The 20365-nt window shown below is 40.5% G+C and overlaps 1 long non-coding RNA gene across 1 annotated transcript; it reads right to left on the reverse strand.

Annotated features, from left to right (window-relative positions):
* Positions 1-3131: 3131 nt before the first annotated feature.
* LOC112963522 lies at positions 3132-9523 on the reverse strand. Its single transcript, XR_003252625.1, has 4 exons — positions 9089-9523; positions 8113-8190; positions 7863-7999; positions 3132-3236 (listed from the first exon to the last, which is right to left on the reverse strand). It is a non-coding gene; the product is annotated as an uncharacterized LOC112963522 (long non-coding RNA).
* Positions 9524-20365: the final 10842 nt, after the last annotated feature.

Below are 20365 nucleotides of genomic sequence, written 5' to 3' on the forward strand. Positions count from 1 at the left end.
ACCTACCTTACCCACTTAGTTTCTCCCCAAGGATCCACTCTGCTTTTAAAATTCCCTCCCTGATCTCATCTCCCTCACTCACTGGGGTGTTGTGCGATTAATTAGTTAATGTTTGCAAGGTGCTTTGAAGATGAAAAGTGCTAAGTACTCAGCATTAAGCATTATTATTAAAAAAACACCAGAGGCTCTGGCAATGCACTTCAGGGCAGGTGATTATTACAGTAAAGTCACTTTTTCCTCTTGCCTCAGAACTACCACCACCTGAGGCATGCCTCAGTTATTCAGAAACACACAGCCTGTCTTGTCTTATAGCTTAATTATAAAACAACTTCTAGTCAATCATGCACTGACAAGTGGAGCAGAAAGGCCAGTCATCGTTCATGTTGCATATAAACTACTGGTGTGACAGCCCAAACAGCAAATTCTGCCTCGTGTCAGAGCAAACACAATTTTGATAATGTTCCCAAAGGCAATGATGTTTAGATGAGGAGACCCCCTGTGGCAAATAATCAGGCTGCAGTAGAATTGTGTCAGAGACTATAAAGAGACCAAAAATAGGAAGGAGAAACAAGTCACTGGAAAATTCAAGAACAGAGAAAATGCAGCAGCATCAGCCAGAAACAGTGGAGAGCAACACGGCTATGGGCTCTGATTGCAGATCCGGCTGCAGCAGCACAAAGAAGCGTTACCCTCCTTGGCTACTTTTCTGGCCCCACCAGTGGAAAAAGCCATTCCTGGGTCTGCATCTCAGACAGTTCAGTTCCCGGTTCAGCACAACTACCAGCAAAGACAGGTTTTCACTAAGATGCTGGACTGGGAACTGAAGCGCCTGCGAAGCAGGCACATGTTCCCTGCTGCCCTGAGAAGCCCAAAGGACAGCTGGAGGTTACACTGTGCAACGGCTGCAGCTGCCTGCTCTGGGATGGGGAGTCAGGGCCTGAGGACCACCAAAGTGGTGGAGAGCACCAGACAGGTCTTTGCGGCGGGGGGCTTCTGCTACAAACAGAATTGCAGAAGCTACCAGCACCAGCAGGGCCAGCAGGACTGTTCCCGAGAGGGCATGAGACACATGTGAGGCTGAAGAACATTTTTAACCCTCTGCCTTCCAGCTCTATGCCTTTGTGTTTTCAATACATAAAAAAGCAAAACAAAAAAAAAAGCAAGTTTGGGTTTCCTCAGTAATGAGGGAAGCCCATTAAAACACTTTTCTTCTCCCTGCCAGTGCAAGACTGCTGCCTGTTAGTGCTTTATTTAGCCAAGCCCCTTTCTTTGTAATTTTTCTTTAAACTCATGCTCCTAAAAATATTATAGTCCTTCTTTGTGCATATATATCTATCATATACTCCAGAAGGAAACAAGCTGCCAGTCAAGCTAATAAATAGGTTTATCTGTTACCATATCTACACTGAAATAAGCTAGGAAGCTTTTTTTCAGAACAATGATACAACCAAAATCCTGAAACATCTAACTTATTCCTCAGCTCGAGCACCAGCCACCTTACAGCACAGGCAGCAGACTGGAATTGTGCTGAAATAGTGACAGGACAAGTAAAGGGGAAATTTATTAACAAATGAATTCCTGCTATTACAAACCACTTCCACTTCACTACCAAGGCTTTTAAAGGTTCCTGGCAGAATCAGACATCTCACTTGCCTTCCCAAGAGTACAATTTAAGGCTTGATTCCTAAGCTCTTATTGCAGTTGCCATTAACTGTGGCAAAAGCTATGAGTGTTTAGCTCTTCTGAAACAATCAGAACAGTTCGATATATATGGAGAAGGGGTTAACCACCCCCAGTTCCTACTCAAGTCTCAAGACACATCCAGTAAATTTCTGCTCCTGCTCCCTATGTGAAGGGGCAAGTGTGAGTAGATGCTTGGAGAAGCATGTGCAGCCCTGGGTTCAGTAGGCTTTAGAGCAGGTGGCTCTTCTGAACAGGGATGGGAACAGGTTGTGCCTGACGAGAAAGCTCTGACTCCAGCTCTTGCCCTTGCAGATGTAGTTTTCACAGGCAGCCATAATTAAGAGCACACCAGATCTGTGGTACCTTGGGACATGTTTAATCACAGCCTTAGCCTGCACAAATCCAGAAGATGACTGGGGCAACACACTGATGTGCTCATGAAGGGCTGGACCTCTCGAAGCTCTTACAGTAGCAGCAATTTCAACTCTAAATTTAACTGGTGACAGGAAGATTTGATAGATATCTACCCTCAGTAGAAGGTGCTTTAGAGAGACAGCAGATTCTTCAAAGTAATTCTCCTGCATCACCAACAGTTCTTTCCTCTTATCTAAATGTGGTATTAGCCAGCCAGCTATTGATGCTCCCCAGGGATTTAATTATTTGCAACAAAGCACCGTTTGCCACAGCCAGCAAACAACTCAAGGTAAGGTCTGCTGGTATCAGACTCCAGGCTGTTTTACAGCTTGATATTAGAAGGAAATCACACGAAAATCAGTCTTATTGCACACAATCAGATTAATGCAGTCTTCAGGCACAAAGCTGAAAGCTCTTCAGTGAAGAGGTCATGTTATTTTTTTTCCAAATGCTGATATAAACTATTAAGTCAAAACCAAATCATGATGCTCTTATTTAATCTCTAGTGACTGCCAGACTCACAGAGACTTCTGTGGGAGGTCTGTTTGAACAAGGCTATTTTTGACTATCCACCTGGAAAATGAGAAACAAAGAGAATTTTGTTTCAGTACAGTCTAGTCCCACCACGTGGTTCTGACTGATCTGTGATACGTTTCCAGAGTTCAGCAGGTGTTCGGGGGAGTGACTGCGGCCTCTCATTCAGCACAGCAATACACAACCACAACAGAAAGATCCAAAACAGAGGTCAAAAGAAAAACAGTGTAGGAAGTTAGATGTGAAGATGAATGATGAAGCTAGATAAATTCATTTCTCTAGTGTAAATCATATTTGGCACAAGCTTTTTGCTTGCTGTGATTGTAAAGATACTGTAAACGCGTTTCTCAGAGCGCCTGGGTTCATGTTTGCACAGTTCAGTGCTCTCTGTACTGAAACAATTTATGATCTTTTTCCTGGCTAGTTCCTTGAAAAGAAAAACTTGGAAAGAAGCACTCAAGGGGCTGAGAACAACAAACCTGGTGAAGTCAAGCCCTGAATGCTCTGCAGGATACACTCCAGGGGACAAAGCCAGGTAGTTTCTGCAGTTGCTATACCCCACCTATTTCCCATTGCCAGCTCAACAGACAAAGGATACTGRACACCTGGGAAGGAAAGAAAGAAACAAACTCAGAAAAACGTGGGTACAAGATCTCTTAATTCTGGGTCAGGGCAAGCAGGTTTGTCATTCTTACAGAGCCCTTTTCTATCAGGCTGACAATCACAGATTCAAATACACTGGGAGAACAGGTTGAAGACCCCAGAACCACAGCCCAGAATACAGCTCATGGTATACTTGTCTACCACTTCTTCCACATCAGTGCTGCTACATTCAGTTTGCAGCAAAGGAAAGCTATTTTTATTCCTTCTCTTCCAGTGTTCCTATTGGCACAGAAAGATAACAGAAGTAACAACAGAATGATGACATAAACCCAAAACAGAAACAAGCCTTTGGTGTTTATGTAGCCCTAACATTGATTACATAGGAGAAAGATTCGGTGTGGCAGTTCCAGCTTGCTGTGGATACTCAAAAGGCAAATTCCCTACAAAACAGACCTTTTGGCTGTCAGATGTTTCAGAAAGACAGACTGAATATAGTCATGACCCTAAATATATCCCACTTACTGTCTGCATAGAGTAAAACGCTATGCATGGGCCAGGTAAATATTTATTTTAGTACTGGTGTCATCTACAGGATAAGCAATACCTGCCTACCCAAAACTGCTACACTGCTGTAATGGCTGCTATACTACAGAAACTTAATTTCAAACTTACTATGAAGAAACAGCAATTTCGGAGGCAAGGTTGCTAAGGTCTAACAAGTACAGACTAAATGGCATTAAGGAGATAACATGGACTCAAATTACCAGGCAGGAAAGAGGAAGGATAAAGCGTCCCTGCACGTATGCTGGCTTCCCCCTTGGAAAATAAAACAAGCATCATTTTGCACAGCTCCCTCCTGACTCTTCTGGACAGAAGCTTCCAAACACGTAAGCAGAAAGGCTTCCACAGGCACAGGGGAGGAGGCACACCCCCACGTTCCTAACCYGGGAAGCCAGCCTCCCCCTGCCTTCCGAGGGGGATGATCATACCAAATAAAAACCTAAACATYTCTCAGTAAGACTTTTCATGCAGGACATAACAAGAACTTCTTGGTCAAAGGAGCAGCACACTAACCTTGAAGTTTTTCCCATAGAAGCTAACACGAATTTATGAAACTTAGGTCCTTCTACTTTCTGTACAAACCATTTTCTTTTAATTCTTGCAAACTCGACCCATTTTATCATTGAAATCAGAGCAGCCTGTTACAGGGGAAGCACACATTCAGCAGCTCACCAAGTTTTATTCTTATAAAGGACAAAACCAAAACCAAAGAAACTCATTTTCTACAGAAAGTTGCATTTTCGTCTGTGTATAGAAATACCCAATATATTAAATACTTTGGAAGATGCATAAATTAATTGGTGTGGAAAACTGACAGTTGAAAAATAACAAGTTTTTTATTTTTGTCGGAATCTTCAAAATCTTGTGCATTGTTCTGTTTTCCAATATGAAGGAAAAGAAATACAGGAAAAAAACAAAACGACCTCCCTCCCCACCCCAAAGAGTTAATGGTGTACACTCCTCCAAAAAAATCTGCAAGAAAATGGCCTGATCAGCCTGTATGAATGCTGCACCAGTTACTGCCATGACTCGCACATACAAGGACTCTAAACCTGATTGCTACTGTAATGATGAATCATTGCATAACTGAAGTATCTTTTCCAAAGGGATCACCTTCTACCGGTTTTTCAATTCCATGTTAGTTTTTCACTGCTGCAAGTTTAGTTGCTAGAGGACTTTCATAAACACCCCTAAGGCAATGACCTAACTAAAGATGACTGTATTTATAGTGCTATTATTTCCCCTTCAGTACATTTCAGAGCACAGATAGAGCAACTGGACCCCTTGAGGATTATATCTTAACATATCTACTATAAATATTTATCTGAGTGACTTAAATTTAGCTTTAGTTAGGTCTTTCAGGGACACACAGTGGGCCTTAGCTTGGGAAAYCAGAGAAGCAACTCAACACGACCTTCTCATTTTCAAGCCAGTTTTCCCTTAGTATTGCTGGATTAAGTTACCTGTGACTAACCTGTTTGGTATGGCAATTTAGTGTCACTGTTTTTCTCAGAATGAATGTCAGGACTCGAAGTCCTTGATACGTGCTGAATCTCCTGTTGAAGTTGAGGATGGAGAATGTAGCAGACTCCATCCTATTTTCATACCACATAAAACCCTTTGGTGTGACAATGAAATGCCTGGCAATGCCCAAATTACTATTATTCCAAAGAGGTAGCCCCTTTCTGTCTAGTACAGCTACAGTATATTCCCACGAGAGGAAGATGTTCAGGTACTAGAAAAGAAAAAAAAAATCCCCAAAGCAACAACTTGGAAGTAAACAACATACCTTCTGGATAACAATCCATGGCCTTGGACATGTCTACAATGATGTGTCTATGAGGTTCACACCTTTCCCTGTAAACTTGAGTCTTGCAAACAGCTCTCTTCTCAAACAAAGTTTCTCAACAGATGCCAAATTCTGCTTACTGTTATCCACACCATCTTTCTTGGAACATCTGTGGGAACATGTCCCAGGTTCCTAGCACTGCTCTTCTTGGAATTGTCCTTCCTCAAACAGCCCCAGAGGCAGAAGCTATTTTAACCCACCACTGCGCAACAATTATTGGCACAGGGTGATGCTCTGTTTCATGCGTCAGATGCTTCATCCCAAGCATTTGATTTCAGGCAGTTTTCAGGACGAATAGAGCCACACTAACATACTGCACAGAAAAGGTGCAGAAGAAGACAAAAGATTTGGACAACAATCACTGCAGTGATTATTGCCTTAGCTTTGTGGATACACTGCTGCATTCAGACAGAGAGCTCTAGCACAGCATGGTGGGACAATACTGCATTGCAAATGTTGCAAAGTTCAACAACAGCTCCAAAATATCTCCCTGAGGACACGAGGCTTCAGCTCCAGCACTCCTCTGCCAGATTTTAAGGGAGCCACAGACATTGCCAACAGTCACTGTTGGGAGTTAGGCTTCCACAGCCTGCTAAGGGCCTGTAACTAGACAGTCTGATATTCACAAGGCAAGGTCTAGGCTAATGGACTAAAGTGGTGCTCCTCTAAGGTTACCTGCCTTTGTCAGCTTCAAGGATGGTCTGATATCGTAACTAGATTTCAGAGGAGCTTTCCCAACTATACTATCACAAGTACCCTTGGTACCGCTGCCCTGAGGATGCTGAGGTAGTCCAGCATGGTCTACCCAACTGTTAACAGCAAACTGACCCTAATAATCAACTTGAAGTCTCGCCATACAACAGGTGCTTAAGCATTGCTTTGCTGGCAGGAGGAAAGATCAAGAAGGATCTTGATAAACTGCCAAACTAAGCAATATTTAAACAACAATCTCAGATTTGCTTCCCTGTTCGGTGCTGCAGAACTACCACAAGGCTGGAGGAAAAAAAGAACTGAATCACTTGGATTTTTGCTATTACAGGCAGTTCATCTCAGCAGCAAATATAAATACTCGATGGAACCTTTGCCAAAAATACACTGCCTCCTCTCCCCAGTTTCAGGGTGGAGACAGATCCCACAGAAACATACTTGCAAGGCAAGTAACCATCTCAAACGCTTTTTAACATTAGCGCATGCTATCTACTGAAGGACAAAACATTTCACGGATAAAGGAGTTTAGTTCAGGAACAAATGTTCTTTTGTTTTAGAGGGTTTTTTTTTTTTTCTTTTTTAAACTCTGATTACTTCAATAATCCCATTTACACTGTAGCCCTACAGGCAACTTTATCAGCCAAGTGGTGTTAGGGCAGGACCAGGCCACTAGAGCAAGGATAGTTTTGTTGTATGGTTTTGGTTTATTTTGTCGAAAGGTTTGGTTGCTGAAGAGAACATAGTACTGAGCTATGCCTTAAGTCACATTTTGTTTCAGTGAAATACTTTCATAGACCGAAATTCACATGTGCTCTACTTATACAGACCAATGTATTAAAAAGAACAGGTTGAATCCCACCCTACCAAGTGCCAAGAGGTGTGTAATCAATGGTAGTTACAATCACTGAGGAAACATTAGGGGACATTTAGCTCTTGGCTTGTGACTTTTAAATCCCTCCTTCTCCAAACAATTTGCCCAATTCTTGGTGCACAAGAAGGTACAAGCAGCACAGTCTGCCACATGAACTCTCATCATAACTTCCACCTAACCTAAAGACAACCACTCACCAATAAAATGAAAATCCTCCATGATTTTGCAGTAAAGTGGAGTTTACCACACTCCAGCAGCAACTCCTTTCTCACCCTACACCTCGCTGCCCCTTCAGCTGTTAGTGACACAACTGTTTATGGGGCTTCATTAACTAATGAATAGATGTAGATCTTAACAAAAATAATAAAAGCAATAACACTAAAATCAGTTTTGTTTTTAATGCAGACCTGCTCAGTGCAGAGTCCTACAAGCAGTTGCATCAACACAAGGTGGAGATTCACTAAACTCCAGAAGCAGGAACAAGCAGCCAAGGGTGGAGCAGGGATTCTGTAAACCAACATTGCCACCAAAGTGCCGGTACTGTGAAACTACACCCACACTAGCTGTCTGCAAGAACAGCCCAGTCCTTCACCCCACAACTTCCCGCAGAACAACCGTAAAGGTGACAGCAGTACTTACAGGGTCGAGACTCAGGATGCCTTGCAGGTTCCCGGCTGACCAAGTCCCCAGAGAATCTTCCCAAGCTGTGCAGTGAAGCAGAGCCTTCATACTGCAGTCACATCCTGGAGCCCTTCAAGGAGAGCCTCCTCTCCCCTCTTCCTCCATGCAAAATAGGTCGCCATGGAAAAGAACAGTGTTATGGGAGGTGATCATGTTCATGGTGCCTCCTAAAGCTCTGCGCACCAAAGACAGTATTCTGAAGCACTACCTGGATCACAGCTTCACATCCTTTGCTTGTCACAGCCTTTCTTCACGGACTTAAGGGGACCCCATATCTCCTTAATAACTGTTTCAAAAAGGAAGCAAGGTTGGATATATCTATAAATACAGCTGAAATCAACACGCTTGCCACATTTCCACCAGACACTGATTAGGAGGCTTCTCTGCTTTCCATGCCAGATAGCCAGGAAACCCAGAGTTGGGCTGGTGGAACAAGGGTTAGCTGCTTGCTATGGCCACTCAGAATCTCCAGGGGAAAAGATGGGTTAATATACTGAAGAGACAGCTCTGAAAAGCTGTAGAGCTTAAAGGCACTTGAGGGGCAAGGTGGTGCAGAACACTCAAGAATAGGTGTGGAAAATTGTGGGACTGTCTGTGGAAAACCGTCTGCATTCAAGCCCAAAGCTTATGAGGAAACCACATCTGCAATGCAAATTCACCATGCACAGGCAAGTTATTACCCTGAACAGATTTGAAGGCCTGATCTTTCTTCACCTTCTAAGAGGGAAGCTGGGATTTTCATCATAGGTGTTCACAGGATAAAAGTATAGCTGGGCAGCTAATCACAAGAGGCATAAGCTATTTCAATTGCAATTCAATAAATATTTCCTTTGGAAAAAATTCTTATGAGTTAGGGGTTTCCCTGCCACTTCCCCATGTACCTGTCCACATTACTGCCTACTGCTACTTAGATCAACATTCAAACCACCCACCAGCATCTAAACAGATTTTGATGCTGCATATCTCCAGCAAGCTGACTTCACCACTGTGAAAGGAAAAATACTGTTCTTATGGGAAGCCTGCTTCAAATCAGGCAGATGACAGTGACAACTACAGGTGGAAGAAAACAGAAGATCTTTTAAGYGCACAGTTTTCTACAGTGTTTGATATATAATTCATATATCAGTATTATATAAGATATATATTCATATAATTAAGCCTAAGCTTTCTGTGAAAAAACTTACCTGGACCAGCAAAAATAAAGCAAAATCCACCAGCCCTGACATTCTCCTGCAGGGGGAAGACCTGCAGAAGTACAGAAATTGTTTCGTGTTCTCCTGGCACAGCTTCTTTTGGATCGTTCCCTGGAAGGGGAAAGGACTGTCTGACCTGCACGTGCTCAGGAGTTGCCTGATCAGGCAGGCAGTATAGAAATGACTTTTCTACGCAGTCAGTAAGCACAGCGTTTGAGCACGTTAACAGGGTTACGTTAGGACTACAAAGTAGCCCCAGTGCCGACTTCACTGGCAACCTGGTTCTTTCAGGTGGAGATACCTGCAAAAGATAAAAAATCCATCAGATTGCCAGCAACCTACGCAACTGGGAGCATTTTTAAATTGCAGTAGCTTATATGGAGAGGCTCTAGAACTACATGTCTTGCCAAAAGATGATTGTTTTGGTCAAAGTAATGTTTGTGTATTTCAGAAAGCAAACAAACTTTCTACAGAAAATATGAGAGACGGAGACAGGCTGTCTTCACCCAAGGGAGAAGGCCAGGGAATGCTCACACTTAAATAAATAGATGAATAAATAAAAGGCATTTTTGAGGACTTTCAGCCCTAAATCATTTTCCTGATTGTTACAGTTGTGGCAGGGGACAAGAATGAATAAATGATTAGGGACTATGTGAACTTCTTAAACTGATTTGTTGCTGGCAAAGCTTTGTGCAACCATACACTGCGACATGGCTAGATTTCTACTCTCCGAACAGGCAAAAAGGCACCTCCTAGACCAGCTGGCTTTCTGCTGAAGGTTACCATTCCCACAGCTCCGTCAGCCAGAGAGGTTGTGTAAGTGCTCTCAGATCAGCTTAAGGCAAAGCTAGCCAGGTTAGCTCAAGTCACTACCAAGTGCATAATCCCATGATCCTTTTGACTGGCAGAACTATGGTAACCTCCAACTGGTGGGCAAAAATAAGTGCTAATATCTTTAACACGCTCTCAGTGGCTCTCTGTGGTTTCACTAGCTGCATGGCTCTAACTGGGAATTGTTTTAACAGAACTTCAAGTCTCTAACAGACCCTCTAGACTGTTTTCTACTTTCAGTCCACTCATCACACCCTGGAGGTGCACCACTGCTGGCTGGTGTGCAGGAGACCTTCATACCCTGCACCAAACGTGAGTGAAGCAGAACATAAAGCCCCCTTCAGCAAGCTTCTAAACAAGAGTACACCAATCTCTGAGTGGTCAAACACATTACATGATAAGAAACGGCAACATTCAATGAATAATTTATTTGATAAATTATTTCTGGAGTATTTGATCAGTTCTACGGGCTACCATCAGTCCTGCTGAATCAACAGGCCCAATCAGAACATATGCTCTAGAGAAAACATGCAGCACTGCGGCAGGTTAGCAAAGACATTTACTAAATCAAATGCATACCCCACTTGCTCCTCTAAACCATAATGAAGCATACGTGGAAACCTAAGCAGCTAAATGTATACTTTTCCTGAAGTGGCTGTCTGTGCATACACAATCTGTCCCTTCAAGGTTTTTCCATTAACATACCCACATGTATAGCTATAAATCAAAATGAAAGAGAAAAGGGCAGGCCAGCAGAGGAGTAAAAGAAAGAAAATACACTGTATACTTGCAAAAGGCTGTGATTAACTATTATCAAGTGAAATCACAGATAGAGAGATTCAGATCCTTAGCTGCCTACAAAGGGATGGGGAAGTAGAAGGTTAGAGAGAAACAAGGCTTTTAGCTACTCTTGAAAACAAAAACAAAAATGACAGAAAAAATAAGAGATTAAATTCTTGATGAATACAGACTTAGATCCAAAATGTAAAGCAAGCAAAAAGAAGTAAACAATAGTATTGACTTCCTTACAGAAGTTAGGGAACCCAAAGCAAAATAGAGGAATATAGCAGTGAAGAACAGAAAGTACCCTGGCAAGGTGAAGGGCTGAACAGATGTACAGGTAACTTCCTGAGGCCATTCAAAGAACTGATGGTAAGATAACAGGCTACCCAAATCCAACAGAAGAAAGTAATATATGTGACTTATTCCTCCTCTTCAAAAAGAAGGTTCCTGGAATTCGTGTGTGTGTGGGGGAAATTATCAGATATTTACTAGAGATAAGCATTCCCCAGAAATATTACACACTTCTACAAAATCTTAAATCCTTCCTTGCCTCCATCTTTCTCCAAGYGGCAACTGGGAACCACTGTTATTATTGTATAGACTTAGCATACTTTTCAGAAAAAAAAAGAAAAACTGCCAACAGGAGTTGCTGTTGAACAGATGATCATTTGATCAACACTATCATTGCTAAGCTTCTTTTACTAATGGAAGAGCATAAAAATCCTTTATCTCCCCACGTGTGGCACACAAGCCCCCATACTTGCATCAGACTCCAGGGAAATACATTGGTGGGACCCCCTTGATAGATGTGGGCAGAAAAATCACTGCCTAACTAGCTTTCCTGAAGATGTGCAGTTTTGGACAACAGGAATACCAGTCTACACTGGGATCTTCAGCTCAAAATATGAAACTCATTCATATGCAGTACTAATGATACAGAGACTCCCAACTACCAATGGCACAGAGGAGACAAACTCATCTTATACCCCTGATTATGCTGAGATGCCAACAGGGTTCACAATAAACCCCCAGATTAGCATATTATTTTGGGGTGGTGAATCAGTTCATTGGCAGCCAGAGACCGCGCCAACACACATGACAAGGCAGGAGAGTTGCCAGCTGCCGTTCAGCTGCAGGAGCAGTTCCTATCTGCAAAAACTGGCACACAGCCACTTGGTATCTGGCAACAGCAGATTTTACACTGCTCAACACTGTTGTTAAATACAAGAACCATTTTAAAGCACAATAATAAAGTCACACGTAACAGGTTTAATCAAAGCTGCGTATTTTCCTGCTATGGAAACCAGTCACAAGAACCAAAAAGCTGCCCAAAGACAAAAATTTTCTGTGCTACTCTCTCCTAATCTGCCCTGTTCCCTTCTGAAACCCTAAAACTGATGAACAACAACACGGACTAGCTGCAACCAGCCCAAAGCAGCAATCTAAGCTTTTCACATCAAAACTCTGCCAATGCATTATCAAGGGTCACACCACAGCGTAAATATGCTTCATATCCCACCTCCAAACGACTTAATTCAACACGCAGCCGTTGCTTCATCCTTACCAAATGGAGTCCCCACGTGCAGATAGACAAGAGACTACTTAAACTGTTAGGCCTCAAGACATGTTTTTACAGAAGCAGTAATAATCCAGAAGTCCAAGCAAATGGAAGCTGGCAAGAGCTCAGTGCTCTGTAACTGAATAAGAGACATAATACCAGATTTAGAAAAACTCTTAAGAAGTAGCTGCAAAAAGGAGGATTCAAACTATTGTCCTTGTCCACTAAGGGCAGGAAATGTACTAACTGGAACTGCAGCAAAAGGTGAGGTGAGATTCAGAAAACCTTTGGAAAGCTTAAAGACAGCTAAGCAGCACAGTCACCACTGGAAGTTTATAGAGAAGAATCTGCCAGGAGGACTTAGGTAAAATTAATCCTGTCTCAGAGGATGCAGGTGGACTACATAACCTCTCAAAGGTTCACTTGCAAGCCTATTTTCCTATGAAACTAAAATCACTGGTGTCTCATGGTGAGCACCCAAGAACCAAAGCACCTACAATTTCACACTGCAGAATTTGGGCTCTAAATACTTGCTTTATACACCTTATCAAGTATTTTCCTGCTTTCTAAATATTTAAGTAAACTCTTCACAGGATTTGTATGCTATGCTCCCATCCCTCTAATACTATGTCATTTGCTTGCTCCTTCCTTGTCGTGTAACACAATGGCCCTCATCTCACAACATGACCCTCAAAGAGAGCCTTCACACACAGGCTGAACCCCACTGAAACCACTACTCCACACAACCACAGGAACCTTGCACATAAATTGACTCTCTTAGATGAGAACATAATTGTACCTTGTCTGTATAACAGTTAAGAGACCATAACTTATGCAACATCCAAAAATTTTATGTGTAGAAAAGTACAGTCCTGCCTCGTGAGACCAGAAATCCACCACCAAAGTTTAGCCTTTGAGAGGGAATGATAAACAAGTGGCCAGCAAGCGAGGGTATGTCTACATGGCAGGCCTGCGCGGAGAGCTGCACACTAGGGAACCCTCGTGCATGGGCAGCGGGCTCCATATGGGCTAATCTGCTTTGCATCTCAAGAGATTTCTCTGATATTATATTGCATATATACATACACACACACACACTTACATTTTTTTTGTTGGATCCATTTATTTTTTCCACCTAAACTGCACCAATACACGTTCTAAACATTTTCTTATGCAAGTTCAGGGTTTTCAGTTTATTTTACAGTCTTCTTTGTTACCAGTTATAAAATACATATATTTATATGGTTTAAAAAGAACCATCTGGAATCATGTGCTGAAAAACACATCCTCTTGGCAGACAACTTGTGTACTTCTGAGTAATTAGAATGTATTTAGAAAGACAGGGCATGCTTGGTTTTTTTTATTTGTAAGCCCTCTCTCCATTAATTACCACATTTTCCAAAGAGCGAGAAATAATGTTTTGTGTCTCTCAAATTCAGCTGCGATAAAACCCTCTGTACAAGAGGGGTTATACTGCCAAGACAAGACATTAAGGTATTTGGTATTGAAAAGTTATCAGAGGAAATATCCAAAGTTAAAGCACATGCACACAAAATTCAGCTAACCACCGCATAGATCCAAATTTTTTTCAGACTTCCTGGAAATGCTTTTCAGGTTTTTGATATGTCTATATAGACTGATTTAAGAAATATCTGCTGAAAAACAGACCCTTTCAAGACCAAAGGCCATCAGGAAGCCATCTACCTACAATCTCTAATAACATTTGAAAACTATATATTCTTTTTAAATTTTACAATCACAGATTGAAAAAAAGAAAATGTGGGCTTGCTTCTCAGATTCTGCAATCCCAGATAAGCAGGAGTGGAGCAAGACTCCTCCCCCTCTTTGAACGTGGCTGTGGGAGTATTTCAGATTTTGACATTTCCAAAGTTCAGTCTCATAGCATGACTTGATTGCTGCAATGCATCTGACTTACACTGTTCCCAAAGACCCCCGGCTCAAATGTGAAAACTTGTTTTCTTAACTATGTCAAAAAGTTTGAGCTCTCATTTCTAGGTCCCCAGCAATCCTAGCCAATCTGCCAGTACACCCTGAATGATGTTACATAACAACAAAAATATGTTTAGCCTAGGAAAGTCCGAAGAGATTTAATAAGACATTGTGAAAGGAAGGCAAAAAAAGAAGATAAAGATTAGCTCAAAAGGAATTTATGAAACATACCTTAAAATAATTTGTTCACTTAAAAAAAAGTTTCCTTCCAACTTATCTGGGAATTGTTCTTTGGTACGTAGTCAAATGTATTGCAGATGCCTACCACATCGATATACAGTACTATATATAGAAATATGAACTGGCCCTAGTGTCTAGGTCAGCAGCTCTCAATCTCTTTTGATTTGCAGCCTCAGTTCTTAGTAGTAATATTAGGTCTTCTGCATACCTGACATAAGCCTATTCACAACAGGCCAGCTTTTCAGAGACAAAGCGCAAGGAAGTCAGGTTTAAAAACACTGCTCTATCCAGTTATGTGAATTATACAGTGATGTATTTCTAATGAACATATTGCAACTGCAATGCATTATACATTTATATAATTCACATGAAGCAAATCCAGAATTATGTTTAACAGATTTGATTGGCACATGTATTAAGGATTTTTAACTGACCTAGAACAGCTCAGACTATCCTGCTTACTCAACAAACTTCTCTGACTGAAGGGGAAATTGTTTCAAAATTTAAAAAATTATATAATGCAGGATCAAAGTTACTAAATAACTAATAAAAATGGCTATCCTGAAATGCATTAAATTGCCAAATTACAAAATGATTCAAGTCTTCAATCTGACAGTGCTGCATTCACAGATTTAATTCCCTCCCTCAGCATCTAGTAATACTATGCTATGGAAGGATTAAATCCTAATAAAGACAAACACATACACAGTGTGGTCTGCTACATGTGAGCAGCTACTCCAGATTCAGTGTTTGGGAAAGTATGAGAGCCAGTATAATCCTATTTAGTTCTGAGAGATCAAACAGGATTTCTAAAAGAGTAATATATCCACAGGTCAATGAAATGTTCTCAATTTAAGTGCAGTCACTTTGTAATCATGTTCCGAAAGCATTTTTATCTGTAGGTATAAAGAAAGTTTGCGACCATGTCCAGAGAAATTAGCATTATATGAAGTTGTAAATTTCACACTTAAAACTTGGGAATGGTATTCAAAAAACACCATTCGTCCCCTTATCTATCCCCTGATCCAAATGCTGATTTGCTTATTGATACAGGAAGCTTGGTTCTCCCACAACCATATCCAATATTAACAAAGCGAACACATCAACAGACCACAGCATCCCTTTCTTAGCAAAGACAACATGACATTAATATTCTAAAGTACTGATTCTTTCTTAATAAGACCAGAAGAAACAAAATACTTAAAAATATAATCACAATACCAATTGTTTAAGTGGACAAAACCCATGATATTATCTACGATCAGTTCATACTGAATGTAAAATGATGTGTTGATGCAAGTTTCTTAAAACTAGGCAAACAGCTTTATGTTTAACCATACATGCAACTACTGCAATTAGCAGTTCTGAAGGACTTCCGAGTTCATTGTTGACAAGGTCCTTAACAAATGGCTTAGATACGAAACTTCCAGATCTTTGCTCTGTCACTACTATGAAAACAGTAATGTCATTCAGCTCACAGCAGAAAAGCCTCCACCCATGGCAATTATGAATTGAACCGCCTCTACCCTAAGTCTTTCCTATGGAGAAGAAAAAAACAAACAAACAAAAAAACCACAGTTCAAAATTAATGCCCAGTAGGCTGAGCAGAAGATTTGAAGCATCTAACCACTGACATCACCTGAAGGAGAAGAAGGAGGGGTCCTTCTGAAGGACCCTTCTACCACACCCAGTTCTAAAAGCAGAATACTGTACCAGTCAGTGGCAATTCTGGGATAATGTCATCTAAATGGTTACACACACATACCTGATTATCAACCAGAGAAGCATCATAAATAACCAAAATGAGTGCACAGATGTTACTTCTGTGATAAGAACAGGGGCAGTTAGAGTTGCAGAAAACTCTAGACCTCATTCAGKCAATATAAGGCAACTCCTGCTATCCTCGAATACTCCCCTACCCCGTAACTTTTTCATCCAGTTACAATTAAGTAAATAAGGCATGAATATTCTAATACCCATGAAACTTCTTTATTTACAACAACATTCCATCCAGCATGACTACAGAATAAGAGCAACCAAATTAAGCCAGCTGGCTGGCAGGATAACATCTGTTCTCTGTGGTATATTCTGCTTTCCATGACCAAGCATGACTGTAAGAGAAGAAAATGCTCCTGTGCTTAGCTGAAGATATAATCCTATACTGGAATACTTTAACTCAGTGGATAGCAATGTTTTAAGGGTGCTGTGCCCAGCTGGACTCCTGTTTCCTAGATTAAAGGTTAAATAAGCTTGTAGAAACCGACTGGGAACCAGAAATCACTACCTCTCAGAATGGTGTATTTCTTGCTCTGGACTCTGATGGACCCCATTCAAAATCTGCAGATGTGGCATCTGTATTGCAGGATGCTGACTCATTCTGTAAATTCTTGGAAAAGTTTCAGTACAGACCTGAAATTAATACTGACAGGGACCAGCACGTCAAGGTGACTGCACATTTCATTGGATGCTGAAATAAAGACCGATTTGTCTCAATAACTTTAGAGAGAGAACGGGTAGTAAAAATTCCTGTATTTTCTACTGAATATACTTGCCTATCTTTTGCTTCCCAAACAAGCTCTATGTTAACATCACACTTAAGAAAACAAAAACTTATTTTTGCAGGGGACGTAATTCCTACCTTATCTGGAACAAATCTCTGCTTTTGATAGTGAATGCCTAGTCACACAGTGACAGGTCAAGGCTGAGTTAGTATTTTGACTGTAAAACACATTGCTTCATTCTTTTACAAACCTACCATAAATATTCACTAGACACTATAACATGCTTCATGCACTCACCATTAGACTAACAGATTTTTTTTTCCTTAAAAGCTGCTTTCATATACTACACTAAATGCCCAAAGTTCACTGGGTTAAGGATCTCATGTGTTTACTCTAGAAGCTGACCACTTTATCTTTACAATACTTTGGCTTGGGTTGGCCACCACCCTTCCCCCCAAGCCCAAGCGCTTCTAAAGTATCTGCCCTCCTTACAAACCATAGTCCTGTCAAGCCAGTTGGCTGACTTGAAGGTTGTTGCCCTCGAAATTGATTTCCATTCATTGCTACATATTGACCATTAAATTGTGCATCTTAGATGTATTATACCATTTATAAATATCTGGACTGTTACAAAACTTACCTATATCTTACAACTGTAACTTGACACTCTAATCTTCATAAATTTAGTTCTTTTTAAAATTAAAGCAGTCTGCTATGGGATTAAGCATCTTTACTGTATGCACTGCAAGAGTTTGATCTGTAGAGTTAATATCCTATGTCTTCCCACTAGGCTGATCTAAATGTAATTAGTCCCAACATAAGAATTTGTCCCAGTCGTTTTCAGAAGTCTGATTAAAGATTCAAACATATATGGGGCAAAATTCACAGCTCTATGAAATCATAAGCTTTTTACATTATCCTAAGACTGTCCATGTTCAATGAAGCCCTCATTTAAGTTCCACAAAGAGAAAAGGAACACCAGCTACATCCCAAGGCAATTCACCGAACTGTTGGGAAGAATCAGAGATGAACACTTTCAGTCAGTAAGCTCACACTCAGCTGCTTCTGTCCTTGTTATTTAAGCCTCCTTGTTTCATCATCAGACATGAAGAGCCGTAAATTACCACCAATACTTTTCAAAATCATAGTAGGCACTTTGCATTTTTCCCCCCCAAAGGAAAAATACTCTAATTTCCTTCCCTAATCACCAGAACTGTTACTGAAAGAGAACCAAAACAGAGAATTCAATCCAAAAGATAAATTACTGATCTGACATACATTGTGTGGAGAAGGGTACTGAACAAGGGAAATAACTCAGGCTTTTTAATATTAATATAAAAATGAGGTATCTTCCAAGGAAAATGTGAGAGAGATATCCTTCTTTAAAGAATGATATCTTTCAGAGTCTGGATTAACAATTTCCCTTAACATGGATTAACTCATTTGCAAGAAAGCAGAAAACCCCTAACGTAATCAGGTATGAATTTTGAAATAAGCAAGCCAGAGCTGCCCAGGGTCAGCTTTTAATTACATAAGTTTGGTTTTGGTGTTTGAGATTTTTCCAGTCACTTTTGTGGAAAAAAAACAACCAACCAACCAAGTTTTGATCATGACACTTTGGCTTAATCCTTATCTTCTCTGTGATATACTTCTCCCTTCACAGATACAGCATAGTCCAAGTAGGAGTTTATTGTAAGCTGAAAAATAAGACTGGGAGATAGCAAGCTCATGCAGTTTAAATGAAGTTACCTAATTCTATCCCAGTAAGCAAAACTCAAAGCTGCTGGCAGTAAATACAGTAAGAACAGGGAGTTCTGTTTAATATGGACAGACAGCAATAGTAGGATTGTAGATCTCAAAAGTACAACCCCCAAAGCAAGCAAAAGGGATTACCCCAACGTGAACACTAAATACAAGTATATTAACACCCAAATAGAAGGGTTTAGATTACTGCTGTTGCCAAAAATCTTGTGTTAAATTCCTTTAGATATTGCAAATGAAAGTGTTCCTTCAGTATCCACGTAAATTTTTCCCAGATGCATTTAACAGAGATCAATAATGAGTTTTATTGTAAGAACCTGTCATATGAAGAATGTTGACCATATTATCCTTAYGTTGGCAGATGAAAAAGCTGAAAATTGCCAAATTACCAGGATAAGAGTAGCATGTCTTTTCCGGTTATATTCTGAAGTATCTTGACAAGAACAAGAAGCATGAAATGATATAAAATCAGATGTCATTCGATTCAGTCAAAGGATATAAAAAGCAGAGGGTATTTGTCAGTTAATACTTCCACTGTTTTTAGAAGATTTTATTTAATTTACAAAACACATAAAATACAACATGTAGATGATTGCATGATTGTTAGTAACTGAATGAATGCTATTGCTTCCCAGAAAATTTGAACCATAGCCCAGAGACATAAAGTTACTGTTGTTGGTAGGCTGGCTCTACAACCTCTCATTTCTTCAAGACTAAGCTTTAATGGAAGAAAGCCACTTTCTAAAGCTAAGTTTCCACTTTAATAACTGATGTTTTTCCAGACGTTAGTCCATTAAACTAAGTTTCACAGACTGTAAAGATAAATTACCCTAAAAAAAAAAAAAAAAGCTTATGAAAGTTCTGAAAGAAAGAAAGAAAGGTTAGCCAGCTAGCTAGCTAGCTTGCTTTCTGGTACAGAAACATTTCAGCGCAGATTTATTCATTTTATGTTATCCCCTCATCTAGTTAGCTTATACAATTCCTCAGACTGCCTAAGAGTTTTGAAGCAATTAGAGATGCAAGCTAGTAATCAATATACTAGTTTGCAGCTTTAAGTCTTTCATGTCCAGACAAGCATTAAAAAAAAGAAAAAAAACCCATAGCTCAAGTCAAAGAGCATCACTAGGCAACGCTAGGTATTAGTCACATGGTTTTCTGTGAAGCACTTTCAAGTGAAGCCACAGGCACAAGTGCCTCAGAGTTAGAAAAGCCTACCTAATTTTCACAAGTGTACAGTACAAGATCCCTTATAGCAAAACTGAAAGAACATTTACTAAAAGAAAAAGCAACTTTCAATCATTCTCATGTAACAATCTCTATGCATTCAATGACACTCAGAAAGCTTGATTAACAGTATGAAGCTGTTAAAGAAAAGCACACTTCTAGAATGGGCTGATACCTAGGACATCTATGCCCACTGGCTGAGAAATAAATACATATTCGTGACTTCATAAGAAAGTCACCATCTCATGTTTAACACATTCCTAAGGCTGAAGCCTCACATCAGGGCTGAGCTAGAACTTGCTGTGATACACAGGAATTGTCCTGCTCTACTTTTTTCCCCTTGCACCGCCTCAAGTCACAACTGACTTTCCAGTATGCCAGTTCTGGGAGATACACCAATAGGAAACTACTCACTTCCTT

The sequence above is a fragment of the Apteryx rowi genome, unplaced genomic scaffold, assembly GCF_003343035.1.
Source record: "Apteryx rowi isolate R43461 unplaced genomic scaffold, aptRow1 scaffold_17, whole genome shotgun sequence".
In the NCBI taxonomy this organism is placed as follows: domain Eukaryota; kingdom Metazoa; phylum Chordata; class Aves; order Apterygiformes; family Apterygidae; genus Apteryx; species Apteryx rowi.